We start from the raw sequence: 17,595 nt of genomic DNA, 5'->3' as shown, positions 1-17,595 counted from the left end.
ACGTGCGGCGACGATTTGGGTGAGGGGGAGCGCGCGGAGGAGAGAATTTTGGGGAGATGAGCGAGGGAGAGCGGGGGTGGTGGCAGCGTGTGAACCGGAGGTATAGAAAACTAGCTAGGGTTTGGGACTGACTAGTGGGTCCTGAGGCAAATTTTTCACGCGAGTATAGGCTGGAAGCGTGTTGGGAGTGCTCAGCCTGCTCTATGTATCCTGACGGATGGTTGGATGTATTTTTTGGATGTACCAACAGATGGGTCAATGGGACATGTAAAAATATATAACGACCGTGACTCGTAGAAACTTGAAGTATCGACCAATCGTTCGTGGGAGGTCTATACCAACGAATTGTTCATCAGTATTTTTCTACTTATACCATCTAACATCCGGCGGTAATTGGGGGTTGTGGTACAGTGAGCGGACCATCTCTGCCTTCTCTCTTCGCAAAACGTTAGCTGAAAATTAAAATGGACCTAAATTTCAAGAGAAAATGTACTATGTATAGTTGAGTTAGTTTTATGTACTCCCTCCATCCCAAATAAATATTCGTTTTGACTTTTCTAAATACATCACTTTTATTATGTATCTTGATGTAGGTATATATCTATGTGCATATCAAAAGATATGTATTTAGAAAAATTAAAATGGATAGTAATTTGGGACAGAGTATTTTGTATTCATGTGATTGATGGTGTATGCAACTATGATATGGCACCAGGATGAACAGCTATGTAATAAGGACCAACAGGGCGTAGCGATGGAATAACTATGTTGCAGCTCATGGTGGCCGCAATGCCACAACCAGCTGGCTTACGAAAAAGACTGTCAAATAACTTCGTAATTCCAAAACCCCTGATATAGGCATTTTCCATCACCTAAGATAACCAGTACATCTATAAGCTTAAATTTGCGTAATATGTGAATCGCTAGTATGAATCTGATGCTAAAAATAGTTTACATTTCAAACTCATGATAATCCTCACCTTCCTAGGGAAAAAAATATTTTTTTTTTAAAAAAAACCCACCAAAGATAGGATAGGCATGCCCATTCCCCTGCCTTACACGCGCATGCATTCCGTGCATCTAGCCGCAGTGCGGCAAGTCGCGATGCAATTCGTGCCCATGCCCTGCCGGCTCCGGTCTGCTGCATGTCACGGTCGGCCTCTTGGCGCGAGACGAAACCAAACACGGAGCGGCGCGCGGGTTTTTGCGGGAGGCCGGGGCACATCCGGTCGCGCTACCTCGCGAAGCCAAACCACCCTGGCCTGGCCGCGCCCCGCCCCCCCCCCCCCCCCCCCCCCCCCCCCCCCCCCCCCCAATCGATTCAATCCCCCAGTTACGGCCCGTGCCCCGTGCGTTTCCCCGAGCAGTGCGCGATATGCATGTCATGTTCGCGCATACTGTAGCATTTGACCCGTGCTTGGTTCGCCGCCAAATAATTTGCGCCACCCACTGCACCAGTTTCAGCGGAGGATCGTGTGCACTTGCTTGCCACGTACTGTTAGGCTCGCAATCACCAACTTGTGCAAATACTATTGTAAGTACTTCACCAACCGTCGCGCCCGGCCGGCGTTTCCCCGGCCAACCCACCGTCGAGGGCATGTGCGCGCGCACGACGCCCTTCTTCGGCTAGCTGGCCGTGAGGTCGATCTCTCGACGACGACCTTTTTCCACACCGTACGGCCAAGCCACTGTTGGCTCCCGTCGTCTCCGCCTGGCCAGCTAGCCAAGGGGACGCGTGCCCAGCGCGCGATCTTTTTCACGTGAAACCACGGGTCGGGCGGGCCCTCGTACTCGCCTGCTCATGTCACGACTCATGATCACCCGCGCCCGGCCGGTTCGGCGGAAGCCGCGCGCGAAGGCCTCGCGTTTACACGCCTTTGTGAGGCGGACGAGTTGAGCTAGTCGTCAGAGTCGGCGAGACGCGACTAGCTCGACTCGGGAGTGCGTTACGTACTCGTGGCGGATGCCTTAGGCGGGGTTTCTCTTCCTCATCTTCCTTTCCTCCCTTCTCTTCTTCATTCTTCGAGTCGGAGGTGTTTGAATCCTGGAGCTAAAATTTAGTCCGTGTCATATCGGATATTCGGATGCTAATTTGGAGGACTAAACATGAGTTAATTACAAAACTAATTGTAGAAACCGTAGGCTAAATCACGAGACGAATCTATTAAGCCTAAATAATCCATCATTAGCGAATGTTTACTATAGCATCATATTCTCAAATCATGGACTACTTAGGTTTAATAGATTCGTCTCGCGATTTAGCCTAAAGGTTCTGAAATTAGTTTTGTAACTAGTCTATATTTAATACTCCTGATTAGTGTCAAACATTCGAATCGTTTTACCCGAGTGGTGGTAGGCCCCCCCGGGGCGTCAACGCATACTGGAAGCCAGCTAAGTGTCCTTACTCTCACATCGTGTCATCAATTCGGGGCGCGCGCGGGCCGCGGCCAAGCGGACGGGCCGGCAACTCGGCATAAAGATGGCAGTCGGGCAGCTGGGAGCCTGGAGCCTGAAGCTGCAGCTTGCAAGAGGGTCAGCGACTCAGCGTTCGGGGCATGCAGGTGGACATGTATGATGCGACGCGGCCATGTCCTTGGAGTGGCAATGGCAAGCAAGAAATGGAGGAAAAGCCGGGTTCCTCGCCGGGATGTGGGCATGTGGCCACTGGGTGCGTGTCAGCAGCGCATGGGGCTCAGGGCTTCTGCACGGCACGCCTTTTCGCGACAGCCCTGAAAGCAAAACAGGAGGAAAGCCGGCGAGGTGCCATTTCGCGGAAGCGGAATGGAGCGCCGAGGACGACGGCTACCTGTTTTTACCCACTCTGAAGCCAGGCAGTGAAGAACAGAAGATCCACAGAGGATGAGAAGTAGGAGTAATGGATTCCAGGTGGCCGTGCGAACATTGTCGGCTTCAGGCCCGCAAATGCATGGGTGTATCCATGGACCATGCATGCTTTCCAAGTGAGTAAACTTCTCTGTCTCGGCAGTGTTACTGTTTGACAATGCCAGGCACGAGGGGGTCATCGTCATTGCGTTCGGACGATTTCAGGATTCAGTTTAATGAGAATGGACCAAGCTAGCTAAAAAGTAAAAATTAGCCATCTTTATATGCAACGGACCAAAGGCTATATGTACCTGCCGGCAGTAGGGATACTGCAGCTACTCAACACAAGCATCTGGCACACAAATGTCACTCAATTTTATATGTACACGGCAACTTTTGTTAAAAGACTAGCCACCTTTTGGCAAAGAGAGATGGCCGTGCCAAAGATTTACGTACCCTCCTCAAGACCTCAAGTCCTCAACTCATCATCAAAGTACTAAACAAAGAACAAATAATGAGACAAAACCAATGTAAGAGGAAAGCCGGCCGGTGTCTGTTCGCCAACCTCAACCAAGCCAGTCAGGTGGCAAAAAGGCTGCTTCGCTGATCCATCAGTGTCATGCGCTCATGCATGCCTGCCGGCTTGCCGCTTGCCTTTCCTTTTCTCCCACGTTGAAATGACTGCAGGGGCATCCGTGATACCAATTGGACGATGCAAGGAGTTGCCCGGTCTCCATTGCGCGCGTCAGAAAGAAGCAGGGCAGGTTGTCCACTCCATTTTGTTACGTGCTGTGCCCCAAGTTTTGTTGTGAAGTTGGTGTGATGGCAGTACGTGCAGTTGACCAGACAAAGATCACTTGCTGCACACCTCATGCACCCCATCAGCAGTAGATGCGATGACTAGCGACCGATCGAACTGGCCGAGGAACAAGAAGCTGTGCTCAAAATTAACTTCATCCACTGAATTTACTTGTCTATTAATAATTTGGTGAACACTACTACAGTACTACGCTCAAGAGCATATACGTAACAGTCTAGCACATAAGAGAACAATGGCTACATCTGCCAGTGGGGCACGGGTGAAACGATAGGCTCACCCAAGAAGCGAATCCGATGACACACCACATGCGGCAGATGATTGTGCTGGGCAAAGCGACAATACGTACAAGCTGGGAGGGTGTTAGCGTATAGATTGATTGCTCAATTATTTCACATGATACTACGCCTACTGATGCCCTGTAGATCGAGTGCGTCCCCTACATTGACCACTGTCAGGTTTGTTGCGAGCGGGCGTACGTGCCGCCGTGCCGGTACCGGTACCGGTAGCGCCATGGCCCGTGGAATCGGAACAAACGCATGTGGAGTTGCAGCCCGCAGCCCGCAGGCCGCCGGGGACCCCCCGGTCGTTAATTCGGTTGCCAACATGCCGGCACTGCAGTGCTGGAAGCATGTGACCGGTGCGTACGTGTCACATGCATGGATTTATGTCCCCTTTGCCCTTCTGCGTATTCCCCAATCAGGGGCTCAAGGTTTTCTTTGTGCCGAGAATAATGAGGTCCTGTTTGTTAGATTATAATCCCCTAGATTATATAATCTAATTTATATAATCTCACATAGACAACAAACACTATAGATTATAATCCAGATCATAATCTATACCCCTAGATTATCATAATCCCATAAAATAGGCTTATTTCAGATTATTTTCGGTCTTTTAGCACAGTAATGATGCTATAGTAATTGTATGAAGCTCCGATCCACTCAGGCTTCCAGTTGGATAGACATGCATGCCCATGTCGACATCATTTTCGTAATGATAATGTGCATGCATCAACTTAAATGCCGAGCTGGCGTAACCCATTTTATTCACGATGAACGAACAGAATTTTCAACAGTATGGAAACTAATCACTCAGCTCCGGGAAGAGAATACATACGTACTACCTCTGAATCAGTCGTCTATGCATATGGATAGGAATAGGATAGGCGTGCCCGGTTGCCCATCCCCTAATCCCTATCCTACATGCATGTGCATGCGTTCCCCGCATCTAACCGCAGCCGTGGCGTGCTGCGATCCCGGGGCCCGGGCGATGTCCATGCCCTGCCGGCATGTGCCGCTGCCACTCCGGCGCGACGTGACCACCTCGGCGGCGCATGTGGCCGGAATCCCTCTTCCCGGTGGCCGTTTGGGCCGCCGCCGCTCGCGAGCGCGAGCGTACAAAACCATCGCTTGAAAGCCCCTCCATGGCTCCATCCCCGGGACCCTCCAGCATGCTGCGTGTGCGTGTTCTATTCTCTTCCGCCGTCGTGTAGCTGGCAACCCTTATCTAGTTATCTTCTTCGCTTGTCTCGTCTTACAAGTTGCAAAAACTAGCGCAATTGCTCTGTTAGAATCGGAATTATTGACCATATATACAAGTCTTTCGAAATGCAAACATTTGACAACATCATCTTTTCGTAACAAATCGCTGAAATTCGCAGCATGTGAAAACTCATAGCGAAGTTAACCCACAAATTTTAGATAATAATATGTGCCGCAGGATGAGGATGGGGCGATGGGCATTGGATAGGATAGGGAATGGGGCTCCGGGGAGACAGGTGGCAGGGCGAGTACTGCGAATTCAATGGATCGGGGGTCCACTGGCTTTCTTGGAGTGAATCTAGGCAGGCGGCGGGGATGCCTCCTCTTTGCATGTCGGCCTCCAATGGGACATCTCCTTCAGTGCAACCAGGAAAGGGCAATGTATTCTTTCTTGGCCCATGGAAACCCAACGCTTTCAGTAAAAAAGAGAGGAGGGAAACCCCTTGTCCCCTTCTCACTATTCACCGGACTGCCAAACCGAAGTATAAGCAATCTTGTTGGCACAAGGATTATCTCAAGGCAAACCTCGTCTGCGGAAAGCTGTTAGCTGTGCGACGCCCCCGCGGTAACTTTTTACAGTTTTATAATATGGCTTATCCACAATGCTGCCATCTCGAGAGTTCGGAACCAGGCTGACATCTCGAGAAATCCTTTTCGTTTTCCATTGCTGCAGTGCGTGAAACCTCGGTCCTCGGCCTCCCCTAAAAGTAGTGTAACACAAGTTGTAGTAGTTGTTCATCACGTGAGGACTGCGGAGGCGCGCGTGCGCGTGCAAGAAAGAATCTTCAACCAAGAGGCAAAGCACTAGCGCACAGCGTTGACAGATGGTCTTACTGCTTGTTGCCATATGATTCACCGTGGATTATATATAATTGTATTACCAGATCAAGCACGACCAAGAGCACCAATCCAATCGACAACTCATGGCACCCCGCCGCCGCCGCCCGGAGCCCGGAGGCGGCTGAACCATTGCTGCTGCCTGCTGCATGGTAACCACCCGGAGGCCGGAGCGAGGCGTTCGATTATTGGCTAGATTTTGACACGATAATGCAGTGTACCCTCGCAAAGCCCCGATTAGACATCAGACTACACATGGGCGGCAGCCCAATCATGCGTGCTCCCCCCATGTTTGTCTACATCCATTATCTTCAGCTAGAACCATGTCCTGCATCTCTGTTCCATCCTCTATTTGGGTATCAGCATCTGAATCGCTGCTTTCACGCGCAATCATGCATGCCAAAGTATATGTACTGACGGCTCTGCTTATGCTTGTTCATTTTGATAGAAATGGGCTCCTTCAGAGGAGGGCCGCATGTGACGGTGATACGGGAGGAGACGGGTGAGATTTTTTTTGCTTTGCCCGTGCTGCCATGAATTTTGGTACTCTAGTTGGAAATGGACCAATGGTGGGTAGTACTCGATTTTTGTAGTCATATATGTTCATTAATTAGTGGTTACTATCGATCCCTGTACGTGGTGCTTCCGTTCTTGCCACTCATCTTTTGATTCGCAGGGGCTAGTACAAAGGAGGCAAGTTTGCTTGGGGGATTGCACATGGGGATTCAGTTGGCGTGTAATATTGATGTTTTGTTCAAAGTATTGTATGTGCTGATGGTACTGTACGTTATGTTATTCGCATGTTGAACTGGCACCGTAACGTCTTTTTAGATGCTATGACCACCTCTTCAGGATGCCGGATATATATGACTGTCAGAGTTGTTCACAACTTCTTCACATGGATACACCCTTCTGAAGTTTTTTTCCCTTTACGTATACTGCTTGCTGGTCAGGGGTACTCTACTAACTTCTCTACAGGTTCGAGCCCTGGATGTCCTACCACCGAGTAGCCATCAGATGGCTAGATGGGCCGAGGAAATGTACAAGTAAACTACCACTCCACTAACCGGATTCACTGACAAGATTGTTAGGTGTGCATGCTTCATTCTCACCCAATACACGTCTAAGGCTCAACGGAAACGTGTTCAACGTCTAGCCAGGACTCTCCTTTTTGCTAGTGAAAAGCTTAGCCCTATCAGACCATCAAGGCTTGGTCGTTGGGCAAGTCTCGTTCGGTTCTTGGTCAGTTCCTCGACGCTTCGTCCCCGTGTCAGAGATAGCGATGTGACCTCAGTGGCGTCTGCTACAATGTCATCGTCGAACATCCAAATCGTCTCGTTATTCAGACAGCCGTATACAAATGCCATGATGAGGAGCTTCAAAAAACGCATCGGATTCGTTCCAGGCAATTATCCATTTTTGAGTCCGACCTGTCAGATGGAGCTGACAACATGGCACGACATCGTGATCCAATCACCATCAGCCGGGGTCACGAAGACCGAGACTATTATTTCGATCGATATGACACCAATACTAATCATATCCAACTATCCAAAAATGAAATTAGAGGAGAACACGAGCAGTGTAGCCGACCATCAAGGATTATTCGTGGCTTGTTCTGGTCCTTCAGTTCTGAAACCCCTTTGTGTGATACTACCATCTTCTGCAATGTCACCGTTCAACATCCAAATCGTCATGATATTCAGACAATTGTGTTTAAAACGGGGAGCTTAAAAAAATGCATCGGATGAGTAGCCACGGCAATTATTCATTCGAGTTCAAAGTTCAAACCTATTAGGTCACCATCAGTCGGGTCACCAAACCATTATTCTATCGATCGATATCACGGCAAAAAAACTAATCATACCGACGGATACTGAACGAAATTAGAAGGCAGCACCGACAGATTTCTAATAGGTATGTAGGGGTTCATTTGAGTTGTAAGCAGTCTAAGTACTGCAGTATCCACTATTGGAGAACTGACCTTCCATCTAGGAGCTTTTGTCCCGGTAGATTTTGGACCCGAGACTAAAGTGTCTTTAGTCCCGAGTCAAAAATGAGCCACCGAAGGCTACCGACGGGGGAAGCTTTAGTCCCGGTTGGAAAGACCAACCGGGACTAAAACCCCCCGTTTATGGCGTGTTTGGGACTGCTCAGCTCCAAGTTTTGCAGCTTCGCTCCAGATTCATCTTGCCAAACATCTCCAACTCCAACTATACCAACTCCAGAAAAAGGTGGATCCGGGGGGCAACTCTAAGGTTTTTCTGGAGCTCGGTGCTCCCAAAAAACTACTCCCTCCGTCCGCAAAAGCTTGCAATTCTAGACCTGGTGCTATGTCTGGGAAAACTTGCAATTTTAGACCTGTAAAAGCTAGCAGCGGTAGGACCCTCTGCTCTGTACCTTGAGGAATCTGCCCGTCCAGCCAATCAACGATCATGCTGTGACGTGCGCGTGTGATGGAGGACGAAAAATCTGTCTGACTACTAGGGGCACATGTGTCTTTTTTCCTCTTCACTAACTTCATCTCGGGAACCTATAATTGCAAGCATTTCCAGACAGAGGGAGTAGTTTCATACCTTCTCTTGGAGTTGGGTGGAAATTACCCACCAATGCCACTGTTTACACATACCGCTTTGAGGGAAAAAAAACAACGCCTCGCGATGCGTCTCTTGTTCCGCCGCCCCCCTCCCTCACGACGCCTCTCTCCCTCGTGACGCCTTGGCCTCCGCCGCCGCCGCCATCTCCCCTTCCTCTAGTCGTTCCACTCGCTAGCGTCCATGGCCGGGCACGGCCTGGCCGACGGCATCCACCCCTTGGCTAGCGCTGATTTGGGCATGGAGCACGCCCTGGCCGGCAGCCTAGTCGGGGGCGTCCGTGCCCATGCCGCTAGCAGCGATCCCCTGGCCGGCGTTAAACCTAAACTCGAAGAGGCCCTAGCCGGTGGAAGCTGTACCCAGGCTGCCAGTAGCGATCCCCTGGCCGGCGCTGAACGTGAACTCGATGATGCCCTGGCCGGAGGCCTGGTCGGCGGCGGCCGTGGCCTGGCAGGTGGCAGGCCTAGGCCCTGGCCGGCGCTAAACCTGAACTTGATGATGCCCTGGCCGGCGGTGGCCATGTCCTGGGGGCGGGCGGCCGTGGCTTGAGGGTGGGCAGTCGTGCCCAAGCCGGCAGCAGCCAGCCCCTAGCCGGTGCTGAGCCTGACCTCGAAGAGGTCGTGGCCGGAGTCCTGGCCGGGTTCGGTCGTGTCCTAGGGGCGGGTGGCCGTGGCCTGGCCAAAGGTGGCTGTGGCCTAGGCAGGGGCAGCCACACCCTAGCCGGGGCTGACCCTAACCTTGAAGAGGCCGTTCTTGGTGCTGAAGACGCAAGTGTCGGCCATGGCCGTGGGAAGAAGCAATCAGGAAGAGGCCAGGGCCAAGGACAGAGTAAGAAGCCCTCCAAGGCAGCCAAGAAGAATGAAGAAGAGGAGGTATGTGAGTTGTCCTTGATGTATGTTCATCTATGCTGATAGATTTGCTATGCATGTATGAATGTGTCATGAGTGTTGTGATATTTGAACAATTGCTAGTGTTCCAAATAGTTGAAAATACATGTGAACATCATGGTCAGGAAGATATGGTGGACTGGACCGACGCATACACTTCGATCCAAACAAGTTAAGAAAGGCAATATACCAAATAGACATTTGAACTATGTAGGCTATACCGAAGTGTCAAATCGGTTTTATCAGATGACAGGAATTTATCTTAGCAAGATGCAATTGAAAAACAAGTGGGATAAGTTGAAGATAAAATTATCAGCATGAATAGATTAATAAAGAGGCAAACAGGAACAGGTTGGGATAGAATAAATGGTGTGATTTACATGGATGATGAGTGGTGGAGGAAGGCAAGGAAGGTGAGGATGTATTTTTTTAAAAATTTTTCATGAATCATTCGTACTCATTACTAACACTATTTTCAATTCTTTTTTTTCACTACAGGATATCCCAGGATGCGGCGGCTTTAGGACAAAACCTCTATAAAATATGGATGATTTGACAGTTATGTTTGATGACATCATTAATGATGAAACAGATCATTGGAACCCTATGACTTCCAACCCTATCATAACCCAAAATCATGATACTCCTATTGGTGTAGACAATGATAATGGTGAGAACCTTGATGGTGGTGGTGATGATATTCATGTGTCCCTAACAGAAGAAGACAATGGAGGTGCTGCTAGGAATGACATTGAGGAGGTGTCTCCATCCATTGGCAATGGAAAAAGAAGATCGAGGGTGTACTTCATGATTGGTATATTTTGCTCTCATTTTTTTAATGTGATATTTGTGTCCTGTCTAGTCAAAATATATTCATGTCATTTTGTTTCATGTTAAATTGCAGGTGTCCAAGAGTGAGAGTGATAGTAGTAAGGAGAGTGAGCAGTTTTGAAGTTTAGTTCTTGTTGGTGGTGCTCAAGTAGCTCAAATTTACATCGATCTTTATCTAGATAAAAACCCACCAAGAATATCAAACCTTTGTGACATGGGATGGTTGATGGAGACAGTAAGGAATGCGGGTGAATGTTATAGACAACTTCGTTGAAGGAGGATATATTTACGAACCTTCATGATTTATTGGTGGGAAGGTACGGGCTTAAACCTTCCATGCATATGAACACACTTGAGATGTTGGCGATTTTATTATACACTTTAGGTGGAAATGAGTCTAATAGGAGAGCTCAAAATAGATTCAACCACTCTGGTGAAACTATAAGTAGGAAATTTGATGAGGTGTTATTCTGTTTGATTGCTATGGAAAAGGATTCCATTAGATCAAAAATTCCAAACTTCCCTACTGTCCATAAAAGGATAAGAGATGACAGACGTGCATATCCACACTTCAAAGATTGCATAGGTGCTCTTGATGGCACTCATATTCATGTCGCTCTGTCACCCAATGAGGTGGTAAGATATATTGGAAAAATCGGAATGGCAACCCAAAATATTCTAGCTATTTGTGATTTCAACATGCGTTTCACTTATGTATCCACAGGTCAGCCCAGAGCTATGCATGACACAAGTGTGCTGTACAATGCAATTAGACTGGATGAAGAATTCTTCCCACATCCTTCACAAGGTAACATCGCCTTTATATGATTTATGTTTTACTTATCCTAATGTTGAACAAATAATAACTTATATTATCTTCTCATTTTGCAGGCAAATACTATGTCGTTGATGCGGGTTATCCTAATCGCGCTGGGTATCTAGCTCCTTGCAAGGGTGAAAGGTAGCATTTACCCGAATAGCATAGGGGTACGGAACCAAAGACTCCCGCGGAAAGGTTCAATCATGTTCACTTATCTATTCACAATGTTATTGAGCGATCGTTTGGACTATTAAAAATAAAGTGGCAAATTATGTATAAGATCCCACCGTACCCCATGTACAAGCAAAAGATGATTGTTGTGGTTACTATAGTCCTTCACAATTATATCCGTGAACATGGAGGTGAAGACATTGACTTTGATCGGTTTGATCGTGATCCTAATTACATACCTACTATCCCGGAAAGGTATAACAAATATGCAGTTTCTCCCTTAGCATCCGATCGGTCTACTTCAAATGCCAATGCTCCAACTATAGATGTATTTTGTGATGAGTTGGCCACGATCCTTTCTCTTGCTTGGAACTAGTTAATGTTGGTGTGATTGATTTTGTAATTTCATTTGGTGCCATATATTTGTGTTGTGTACTTTTTAAAATTATATGTCGTAGCGTTTAGTTCCGTTGGAACGAAGACAAAATGCTTGAGCTTGTTGATTTTTCTCCTGAAAGGCATGGAATGGATCATAGAAAATCTCCCATTCCTATCTAGAGTACTGTAACGATGGGTTCTGTAGCAGCGCTAGTTCCTGTAGCGACGGGTACTGTAGCAGCACGGGAAAAAACCACCCAAGGGCAAGAGTGACTATTCCCACTAGTTCCTACAATTTCTGGAGCTGAATTTGCATCCGGTAGCCAAACAGGTATATAGCTCCCTATTTTCCTAGAGTTGGTAGAGTGGAGCTACAAAAAGGTGAAATTGGTGGAGTGGAGCTATTTTTTTTTTTGAGCAGAGCAGTCCCAAATAGGCCCTTAGTCCCGGTTGTAACTGCTAGTGGGACGAGGGGGAATTGTCCCGATTGGAAACACCAACCGGGACTAAAGGGGGCCCTTTAGTCCTGGTTGGTGTTCCCAACCAGGACAAAATGTCCCTTTCCACACGTCCCCCCCCTCCACATTATCTTCTCCTTCCCTCCCTTTCTTCCTTATCCTCTCTTACTGCCGCCCCCTTTCCTTCCCTCCCGCCATCTCCTCCTCCTCCCCCTGCCTCCTACCGCCGCCGCTCCCTCCCCTTCCTCTCCCGGTCCGCCCCCTCCCCTTCCCTCCCACCGCCGCCGCGCCCTCCCCTTCCTCTCCCGCCCCTCCCCCTCTGCTGCCCCTCGCCTTCCCTCTCTGCTCACCCCTCACTGGCAGTGAGGAGCGGCAGCGGGGCAAGGTGTAGGGTAGTGACGCCGGTGGGGCGAGCCGCGGGCGGGCGGCTGGGTGGGCATGGGCAGGCGGCCGACGCGGGCGTGGCCGGGCGGGTGAGCGGAGGACGACCGGCGCGGGTGGCTTTTTTTTATTTTTTTTGAAACTTTTTAGGATATTTAGTCATGGGTAAAGCATCCTCCTTTTGTCTCAAAAACTTAGTGCCGGTTGGATTTTCGGGACGTGTGGCCCTATCCAACTGGGACTAAAGCCACATTTTCCAGTAGTGATCGGTTTCTCATCGGTTGTAAGCTCTCAAAATGTTGATCAGTGAGGCCGGATTTATTTTTTGAATCTGAAAAAACCTAACAGATTTCTGAATTTCTTTTCGTATAACGAGAAGGAGAAACACACCCTACATGGCCATCCGCGCTTACCCCATGAAAGTGTTGTCCGACTATCCCACCTCCCTGGTTGGTTCCACGAATCGAGAGGTGTCGGCGCGACGATCCTCCCGCCTGGTCGGAGCCAGAGGGAGAAGCTTGACATTCCCAGCACCTGACACGGGGATCGACCCGGTCTCCTAGCGAAGGTCAAAGATGCGGGACAGGATACCTACTGGCACCACTCGTGCGCGCGGTGTTCGGAGTTCTGTGAGCGCAACTTGATGTGGCTGGTGAGCCGCGGGCACGGGCTGGGAGTTGGGACTCTGGCTGGATCCACGACGCCTCGCGTCGCGTGTGCGTGCGTGCCCTAGCGGGTCTGGGGTGGGATCGTAAAAGGGTCTCCAAATCGAACGTCGAAGCTCTTGTTCCTACCGTCCTTGATCGGCTGCTGCAATGGAAATTTGGGGCCCGTAGACTGTCACATCGAATGTTTAGAGACTAATTAGGAGTATTAAATATAAGTTAATTACAAAACCAATTGCATAAATGAAGTCTAATTCGCGAGACGAATCTATTAAGCCTAATTAGTTCATGATTTGACAATGTGATGCTACAGTAATATATGTGCTAATCATGGATTAACTAGGCTTAATAGATTTATCTCACGAATTAGCCACGGCTTATGCAATTAGTTTATAATTAGTTCATGTTTAGTACTTCTAATTGGTATCAAACCATCCAATGTGACCCGAACTAATTAGGATCCTGCACGGGTTCAGACTTCCAGCTCCAGAGCACAGTGTAGCGGTGTCCTCCTGCCGACAGGGAACCTGCTCCAACTGACCAACTAAGGTAGTGTTTGGTTTTGGGATGATGTGGGTTGGGTTGGAGCCGACCCAGTTTTTTGTTTGGTTGAGGGGGTCGAGAGGGTTGGTATGGATGTCATTTTAACACCGTTAGTCACTGTTAGTTGCAGACCCACATGTCATCTGTTGGTCCCACGTGTCATTCTCATTTTCTTCTTTTTTTTCTTTTCCCTCCCTTCCCTATCTTCTACGGGCCTCCTCTCCACCGCACCGCACTGCTGCCTCCAAGCTCACGTGGCCGGCCCCATCGGGCAGCCTCCAAGCTCGCGCGGCCAGTGGCGGAGCTCGCCCGGCTGGCCCCAGCGAGGGAGCAGCCCGGCGGGCTGGCGCGGAGGCACAGCCGGCGCGGGGGCGGCGCGGGGGCGGGCCTTGGCAGGGGTGGCGGCGGTAAGGGGAAACGGCGAGCCTTGAGAGGGGCGACGGTGGGTAGGGGAGGCGGCGGCGCTTGGCCGGCGGGCAGGGGAGGTGGCGGCGCTACGGACAGATCTCAGGCGGCGACGGCGAGATCCAGCCGGGACATATCCTCACCGTGTGAGAGAGGGGCGGAGGATGGGGGCGGCGGTTGTGGCTGGCATGGGCGGCGGCGGCGGATGGAGGCGGCGGGGGCGCTGGGTGTCCGGAGGGGGAAGGTGACGCTGTGACAGTAGTGTTGCGGCACCCAGTGTCACGCGCGCGAGCGAAACTAGGTCCGCGCGACCCCACCGAAATAAAGGGATGAGCTCCACCCGGATCTCAAGGGAGTATACCCTAGAGGGTTGGCTACCCACACTCGTTTGCAACCAAATAGGGGTCGACCCATCCCAACCGACTTCGACCCCGGAACAAAACACATGGTAGGCCCAACCCAGGCTCGTGCGCGGCGTGGTTTGAATCAACCGTCAGTCGGTTAGACTTTCCCGTCAGGATCCGGATCCCACATCCCATACTGAAAGATCCCAAACTTTCTGACGAAATGAAGATATTGTAATCATGTACGGTACTCGATTTAGCTACAGGGTACCAAGTACTGTACTAGTAGTTGATGTGTGTCTTCTGTATTGTGTAAAATTCTGACCATGCAAATTAGTGCGTGGCTGTATGTATGCATCACATGTTGATGTTCCTTTATCTAAAAAAGAAATTCAAATTGACACCAACTCTGATCTTTTTTTGTTTTACACGCACCGGTGCTACATACGCACTTGAACAACTTTTTCTTTCATCCTTGCGGAAATTCGGATCTTGGGCTGCCAATGCCCACTCTTACTGTGGGCCAACAAATGAGATGCCTAAAGACGATTTAAGACTCCCCCCCTCCCCCCCCCCCCCCCCACACACACAGATAGCATTGATCACTTGGGCCTCCACTCCACAAGCGCTTTAAAGCCCATTCCATTCCACCTTCCACCACCCACCCTCCCAGACACCTTCGCGAAACTTCCAGAAACCTCCAGAAGGGCGTTTCCCCCGACCGTTTCCCCTGAGCCGATGGCTGCGCCGGCGTCGGCGGCGGGCAGCGAGACCCCGAAGCAGCTCCTCTCCATCATCCGTGACTTCGCCTCCGAGAAGTCCCACGGCGGTAAACACGCAAACCCCCCTCCTCCCTGAACGAAATTAGCAGACGTCACCGACAGATTTCTGCATTTCTTTTCGCAAAACGAGAAGGAGAAACACGCCCTGCATGGGCATGGGCATGGCCATCCGCGTTTACCCCCATGAAAGCACTGTCCCACCTCCTTTCGTTGGTTCCACGAACCCAGAGGCGTCGGCGCAGCGATCCTCCCGCCCGGCCGGAGCCGGAGAAGCTTGACATTCCCGGCACCTGATCGATACGGGGATCGATCGATCCTGTCTCCTAGTGGAGGTCAAAGATACGGGACAGGCTACCCGCTCGCACCACCCGTGTGCACGGCGTTCGGAGTCCGGTGAGCGCAGCTTGCCGTGGCCGGCGGGCACGGGCTGGGAGTTGGGACCGGCTGGATCCACGAGACCACGACGCCTCGCGCCGCGTGGGCGTGCCCTCGCCCTCGCTAGTCGGGGGCCGGGGTCGCAAAAGGACTCCAAATCGAACGTCCAAGCTGGAAATTTGGTTATCCGGGCTACCAGTTGGGCCCCGCAGAAGCTGGGGTTTCCAAAGCCCTGCACGGGTTCTGGCCCCCGAGCACAGTGCAAACTTGCCGACGGCGAACCAGCTGCTCCCACTCCAAGCAGATTCGTGGCAGGCTCGTGCGCCGCGTGCTCTAGTTTGGGTCAACCGTTGGCCAGTCAGACTTCCCCCGTCAGGGGTCAGGAACCGAATCCCAGACCGAAAGATCCCAAACTTTCTGACGAAATGAAGGTTGTAATGAGGCCATGAGGGTCACTGAATTAGCAGTGCGCGTCGGCAACTGATGCCGGAGGTCGGCGGGTGGTACACTGGTGAGCGATAGCTTTCTAATCATAGGCGTGAGCGAGGCGCCGCCCGGCCGGAGTTCCATTCATGACGTCGTCCTATGTTGCTCGTGACACGCACGTACGAACTATTACAGTACTACCAACTAGCAAAGTGGCTCGCACAAATAGCGCGGTAGCTAGATGTTTTTCACTGATAATTATGATATTTTTACTTGAAAATAAATTATTCAAATGATTTTATTTGTTGTAGCGTGGGTGCAACATTTATATTGGATTTTTTTACTTGAGAGTACGTTGATTGAAGCCAAGTGGGAATGGGAAGGATTGAAAACATATTGATATTGTTATACTGATCTGAAGGTTATTCCAGTTGTTTGATCCTCAACCCAAAATATTTTACTCCATGTGCATGTTAATACTCTAGAGTTTCGAAGACTCCATGTGATGTATTACTTCCTTGCATATGAAAAGTATTTAACTTGGTCATGTGCATCTCGTCGAGAATTCAATTTTAAATTTAATTGCGTGGCACACATCTCCCTGCCAATATTAAGTTATGATAGATCATTTGTTCTTTTTTCTATGTTTTGTCTGCTGTTCAAGAGTGATACGATGAGACTTCTAAAGGTTTTACAATAGGTTAATCAGCGAAATTACACTTGTAAATTGCTATGTGTTAGGGGCTTTATAATTTTTAAAGCATGCAACGGTCTGTAGTAACTTAATTCATAGTAGGAGGACACACTCTTTCATCCTATCTCTTTTGTGAGCCACGCATCAAGACTATCAGTTGCAATGATTCTCAGCGTACAGATCCAACTTTTCTCTTCCATAATTTTGTTTAGTTCTATTTTTGCTTCATTTTGCTCCTGTTTTGCGTGAATTGACTCTTGCATGTCCGATTCTTTTCTATTTATGTGCCATTCTTTGATCCATTGACACTATATATGCGTCTTGATGGCAACAAAATTTGACATAAAGCATCTCGGTGAAGTGTCTAGCTACCTCATCCACTCTCAAGCATATCTACAAACATTTAATGAATAATTTAATAGTATTTATTTGGTATCATAAATGTTAGTATATTATTGTATAAATTTAGCAAACTTGAGATGCTTTGACTTTCCAAGAAAGTTTAAATGACTTACAATTTGGAACTGAGGGACTACTACTGTAGTTGAATGCGTACCTTCTGTATTGTATGAAGTCCTGAGCACTCAAATTGATGTATGGCTGCATGTATATGCATCACATGTTCCTTTATTGAAAAAATTAATTCAAATTGACACCAAGCTGATCTATTCTTCTCCCCCTTCTCATCTAGGTTCAGCCATAGCGTCTGTTTATATATCCATGCATACTACTGAACACGTACGCGTGTGTACCTATAACAACTCGGATGAAAAACACACATGCTAGAGAATTCGTCTCCACCGGGGATCGAACCTATGAT

The 17,595-nt window shown here is 49.3% G+C and overlaps 1 long non-coding RNA gene across 3 annotated transcripts; it reads left to right on the top strand.

The window, feature by feature from the left end:
- The first annotated feature begins 5,433 nt into the window (after positions 1 to 5,433).
- LOC117853336 (uncharacterized) lies at positions 5,434 to 6,884 on the top strand. Of its 3 annotated transcripts, none has more exons than XR_004640082.2 (3): positions 5,442 to 5,749; positions 5,858 to 6,590; positions 6,698 to 6,884. It is a non-coding gene; the product is annotated as an uncharacterized lncRNA (long non-coding RNA). The 3 variants fall into 3 exon arrangements; XR_004640083.2 differs by having other exon boundaries at positions 5,444 to 5,749; positions 5,858 to 6,377; positions 6,470 to 6,884; XR_004640081.2 differs by having other exon boundaries at positions 5,434 to 5,749; positions 5,858 to 6,884.
- The last annotated feature ends 10,711 nt before the right edge of the window (positions 6,885 to 17,595 follow it).

Source organism: Setaria viridis, chromosome 4 (assembly GCF_005286985.2).
Source record: "Setaria viridis chromosome 4, Setaria_viridis_v4.0, whole genome shotgun sequence".
NCBI classification, from domain to species: Eukaryota; Viridiplantae; Streptophyta; class Magnoliopsida; order Poales; family Poaceae; genus Setaria; species Setaria viridis.
The sequence above is the reverse complement of the archived record's forward strand: the minus strand, read 5'-3'. Positions and strand labels throughout refer to the sequence as shown.